Genomic DNA, 6,151 nt, shown 5'->3' with positions numbered 1-6,151 from the left:
ATCTTCTCTCTATCCTGCCTGCTCACACCAGCTACCTTCCTGTACCTCCTCACACTTTGCACTGGTCCACCTCTCATCTTCCCCTATTATTGGTGCCCCTTCCACTTATACCTCCAACCAGTGGCGGCTGGTGACATTTGAAAGGGGTGAGGCGGCTAATTATTGCCGGCCCGCATGGCGGCAAGTGAGCGTAGCCAGTGAGCCCGTACAACCTCCAGGGCCGCGGGGACCAGGGAATTAGAATAAAGATGCACGATGCTCCGCACGGAAAATTCGAACTCGTGATGGCACGAGGCGCGTAGAATAGCGTTCATGCTCTACATGGAGCCAGACTCACTTTGCTTGTTGGGATAAAACTCCGAGGCTGCCTGTCAGAGCATGACTTGGAGTCTACAGGCTTGGGATATGATGTGTGGCATGGAGAGCAGTTGTGTATGTGGTTCACATGTTGAACGTGCTTGAACCCAGAGCCCATGGCACACTAGGATATAACACCATGCCTTTGTTCCGATAGGCACCTTGTGCATTGCTTTCTTCAAAGGGGCACTTTGCAGCTGTGTTGCATTCTGTGTTTGAGAATCACAGTAGCTCTTGTTGTCAGGAGGTGATCTGTACAGGGTAGGGTGCCAACCCCGTGACCTCTTGACGCCAGTGCAGTTCGAAGGGTAACTTTTGATGGTGCTGATTTCACATTGCAACCTGATGGGCATGAGATGGTGCGTAAAAGCAGGCAGTGCCAGGGAGCACGCGCCGAGCAGATAATCTGTTGAGTGTAGTCAAGCCTAGATGCTGCTCTGGAAGATTGATAACTTCTTACTGGCTATTTGGATTAGTCATCTCTGTGTGTAAGTTATTGTACAACAACAGGAAGATAGTGGGTGCAAGACACACGAGTCCTGTCCAAACTAGGAAAAAGACCACAGATGAACATACCAATAATAAAAGAACAACTGGGATTACTAATCTGAACATACATGTTCAAAATGTTATCATACAAAACAGCCCCTTCTAAACACGACATTCGAATTGATTGGGAGATTTGAACCCATTCAACTTCAGGCTATCACAGTGTGATGCCCCATAGTCCATTAAAAATCTGGGCGTCATGCAACCCATCTGACATCAACACGTTCTACAGCAGGTAACCACCCAGCAATCCAATTAGCATAAGACATTCTGGGACACAAACATTCAATAACCTTAATTGGAATTCATTTCTTAGCACATTCGGGACACTGAAAGTACGAAATAATGCACCCGTAGCATGCAATGTAAAGCACCTGAATGCTGATATAATTCAACACACAGCAATTCAGCACAGCTCTTACCCGGTAAAATTTAGCACACAACACTTTCAACCCACAGCAAAACATGAAAATCATGATCAGCTAAATGTAACCGCAAACTCTCACTCCTGTTGAGGCCCTTCAATAATAAACTAAGCCATCGAGGGTACCCCACTCTGTGCTACTCCTCGATCGTTGAAATTAAATTAACCCCATAAACCACCACAAAGAGCTCAGTCTCAGTGCATAAAATTCCTGCCATTTACAGTGTGCCAACAGTGCCAGAAGGAGGTAGAACAATTTAATTCTGGCTTTCGCTTTTTCACTTCATGTGTTTTCTGGAGGTCGCCTAGCAATATCTGTCTCCCCCTAACAATAAGAGTAAATTAATGACTTCTGTATCGTGACATAACTCGTCCTGGCTCTTGTTAGTATATCTCTTAGTGCCAGACTATGCAGTTTGCAGGGTATGCATGCCTCACAAATGAAATTTAACAAAAAAAAACGTGTTTGCATAAGTGTGGGAATTTTCAATATTCATTTTGGGGGAGGAATTACACCACCTTAATAATAAATATCTTTCCAGACTGAAACACCATTCACTGATAAATTCTCTTGATAAATATGTATGTTAGATGTAGGCAGTACCAAAATAAGCATGAAAGTCACGAAACAAAACATTTATAAGGCACAATAGCTGGTTATTGGGGATGGATAACCGGACACCAAGAGCCCTATGAGTGAATGAGAGAGTCATTAAATAGTATCCATCAAGGCATTGACTGTAATTAAATGCTTTGCCGCTGTTCATATGCACCCTGCAGGTGTTTCTTCGTTTCTCCTTACTACTTCCTGGGGCTTCCCTGATGCGCTGCGCTTGGATCGTATTGTTAGCACTATGCTGATTAACAAGCGAGCCGCCATGTTACCTTGTTCATTTCAAATGTCTTCATGCTGATAATGACGAGGATTCGAGCCTGGCTCTGCAGTGTTTGGGTTTTTGCCGTTTTATAATAGCGCAAACTCGACTCGAAGGTATTGAAGCGCTTACATCAGTTACGTTACACAAGGACACATGAATTATTTTTTGGGGTTGGCACGGGGAAATTAAGTGATGTGCCCAGCATCAAAGGAGCAAACACCGAGGCTCGAACATGGTTCCCCAGCTCCATGGGTTCGGCAGCTTTGGCCGTTAGGCCACATCCTCTCCCCCAAGTCCCCAGCTCTAGCCCCTAACCCCCCCCCCACCTCTATAAAAGGTGCCAGCATGCTTGAAAATGAAATGTACAGCACAGCAGACAAATGTGGGGCCTGGAGGAGTACTTCTTCGGGTAGCGCGGGAGAGCGGAAATGAACGTGTGTTCCCTCTCCTCGGTGTGAAGTGTATTTTAGTGCAGCTAATCTGGTTCTGCCAACAATCCTGCCACTGTCCTCCGGTCAGTTACTGCCACCGCGAGAAAGAGAGAGAGAATGGCGAGAGTTCAGGATGGGAAAAGGAGAATGGATTGATGGAAAGAGAAAGATAGTTCGAGGAAAGGAAAGATCCAGGGCTGATTTAAATATTTTTCCCAACGCCGCTGCTGGTTTCCAAATCGGTCCGTTACTCAAAGTGGTTAACTGTTCACACTATGCAAGGGGCCAGGGCAATATTGACTGAACGCACCCCTTCCTTAACCTGGGCCTGTCGACTGCCTTGCTACCTCACTTATGTAGCTCTGGATTGTTTGGAAAAGCCGGCTGCATTTCTTCACAGCAGAGAATTAAAAAGGGTAATTTTAATTTACCTGACCGCCGCCCGTCAACGCCACATCCTGGGACCTTGGCGCCTTCACTGGAGCGGAAACCCCGCCCTCCATCCTCAGCCAATCCTGGCGCACACAGGGCATGGTTGCTTTCTGCCCGCCTGCCCTTTAGGAGAGTGAGGTTTCGCTCTTCTAATGGGCATGCGCAGGCACAAGTGCGCATGCGTGAGCAAGGCTGAAAAATGTGCCTCCGTCCCCACTCATGCGCACCTGTGTGCTGCTGCCTGCCCCAGACAATGCCTTATGCCTGTCAGTCAACATGACACAGGACCGCCTACCCCCTTCAGACTCTGAAGGGGGTGGGCAGTCCTGCATCATTCTGACTGACAGGCATTTTCCCTCGGCGTTTTGAACTTAAGTAAACTGAGAGTTTACTTCAGTTCAGAGTACGCCGAGGGAGCTGCGGGTGCGGGCGGGGGGGCAACACCCTAACGCCCCCAATGGACCAGCCGCCACTGCCTCTAACTCTCTCTCTCTTACTCTCTCTCACTTCTCTCACTCGCTCTCTCATGCACTCTTCCCGCCTCTCTCATACAGTTTCATTACCATGACTTTTCACAAATTTCTGTCCCTCAAACCCACACTCTCCTCTTACTCTTTAAGTGTTTTACTTTTCCGCATACACATGTGCTCCCTCTTTTTGCATCTGTGACCTGCTCTCCCCTTCTTTCTCACATACTCTTTCTGCTCCTCTATCTCAAATTCAATCACCACTTCCTGCACAAACTACCTATCCCTCTATATCATCCATTTCTATCTATTTTGTGCAGCTCTCACCCCTATCTATTCACAATGCCACACAATTCCACTACACAAATACACCACACAATTCCACCCCACACAATTTTACAACTAACAACTTGAATACAACTGACATAATTCCACTCCACACCACATACATCCACTACACTTCAAACCAAAAAACATTGTCATTTACAACGTCTTTAGCTCTAACCCTTGCAAATTTGAGACCTATTGTAAAATCATGCAAGCTAATATACGTGAAGGTCTCTGCTCATTGGCTGGGGTATGACAATGGTGATTAAGATGATCAGTGGCTAAGAAAAGCAAGACAATGAAAGGCTGAGATTAGATGAATAGTTTAGAGAAATGCAACAGCACCAGTTCAGTTCAGATTGCTTTATTCAATTTTTGTTTAAAATCATAAAAGCGTGCAGTTAAAAATACAATCATGATTAAAAAAGAAAAAAAACATACATATGAAGACACAAATTATCTGCGGATTAAAAGTTAAAAACATTTGCTCACCCTGTGAATATGACTATCTTGGTAATAACATACTTTACAGGATTCGTGTTAACAGTTCTTCAATTACATCAGAAAGAAAGTTGATAGGGGTTGCAGTACTTAAGACTATTATGCGGTAAATCAAATCTGTTAGGCGCGGGGATACTACAGCAATACGGTAAGCAAACTCCTCTACCCCGCCTGGTATTATCCTCAGCCGTAGGTCTGGGAGCAGGGATATATGAAGTGCTTGGGTAGAAATCGTGTAGATCCCAGGTAGATATGGGGCCATCACCTTCTTTGGGTGGCCAAGTTTGGAGGTATGGAACAATATGTCTACTCCTAAATCTTATTAGTACCAAGTCACCAGTGATGTCTTTTGGGAAGGGACCAAGCCAGCCCACTCTCCTCACGCTCATAATCCTGCCGTCAAGATCATGGGGCAGGGGTCTATTTTTTGATAGCCAAAACTTGACCTTATTTAACAAGTCATGTTGTCTCTCTGATTTTCCCTGTTTGAGTTGCGGGACTCCCGAGAGGACGCACACAAATGGAGCGGCCTCTGGAGGTAGATGATTTCGAGAAACCCTGTTGCGCTCTACTCTGGGAACAATATTGTGCGCTATAGTGGGTTTAAGAGGGGATTTAGGAACATTTGAGGGCAAAGAAGTTGGAACTAGTACTTGGGTTTGGGCAACTTTGTTTTGTGTGGTTAGTTTAGGCGCATTAGGGGGAGCAGTTGACAAGGGATGATTAGATATTGTGGCATGGGTAGAAGGTAACAAATTCAATTTAATTGTTTCCTCAATCCCTGTCAGTCTATCCCCCAAGGTGTTAATTTTGTCAACCAGGGGGTGTATAATAGATTTGATCAGTTGTTTGATCATAGACAATAAAGCCATCTGGGAAGAGGGTGCTAGGTCTTCTAATTTTTTAGCCGCCTCTGGAGTTGGGGGGAATGGGAAGGGGGCAAAGTTGGACTTGGGGACCCATTTTGTAGTTTTTGTATTTTAGATTGACTCCCATTATATTTATCCCCGTCATGCTTCCTTTTGGCAGATGTAGCCCGAACGGGTACTATACTTTGGGTATTGGCTTTTGTGAAAAGGGAAAAGGGTTCCAGCACACTCTCATTAGGAGCTAACGGGTTAATGTTATTTGGCGGGGAGGGTAATCCTTCTGGGACATACCTAGTCTTACACAGACTGTTTAATTCCTCCAACAATGAGAGGCTACACGCTGTAGTGGTTATTTGTGGAGGAGATTGATTACTAGTTGGGCTGCCTATAAGCTGGTCGCAATTAATTTTATCAGCATCTCTACACGTAGGTAAAAATGCACTATTTGTCTTGCATCCTGGGGAAAGAATCAGACCAAAGGGCTATTTTAGTGACAACCCCATTGCGGGGCATAGTATGGCTTGGATATAATAGAGTTATTGAAGTTTATTAAGCAAGAACTACTGTCCAATACAAAAAGTCAATCGGTAGCTTTACCTCCTCTTGAAAAGCCAAGGGGCGTGGCCCGTCCCGTCCTCCTCAGGCCTCTGAGGGCCACAGAGGGCCCGCCCTTTGCCCGGGCTTAGCCCGGCGTCGTCCGCGCGCGTCCGCAACGCGGAGGAAGCTGCTCGGCTTTGTGCGCCTCCGTGCGCGGTGATTCCCAGAAGTGGGCGTGTCCGCAAAGGAGTCTGGGAGCTGTAGTCTTCCCCCGCTGCGGCCCCCCAATGGAGTTTGCGGTGGCGGCAGGGAAGACCGACAGCGTCAGGGCCCCAGACGAATGGTGCAGAGCGAGTGGCCAATCCACCCTCCAGCAGAT

Source organism: Lissotriton vulgaris, chromosome 12 (genome assembly GCF_964263255.1).
Source record: "Lissotriton vulgaris chromosome 12, aLisVul1.2, whole genome shotgun sequence".
In the NCBI taxonomy this organism is placed as follows: domain Eukaryota; kingdom Metazoa; phylum Chordata; class Amphibia; order Caudata; family Salamandridae; genus Lissotriton; species Lissotriton vulgaris.
The sequence above is the reverse complement of the archived record's forward strand: the minus strand, read 5'-3'. Positions refer to the sequence as shown.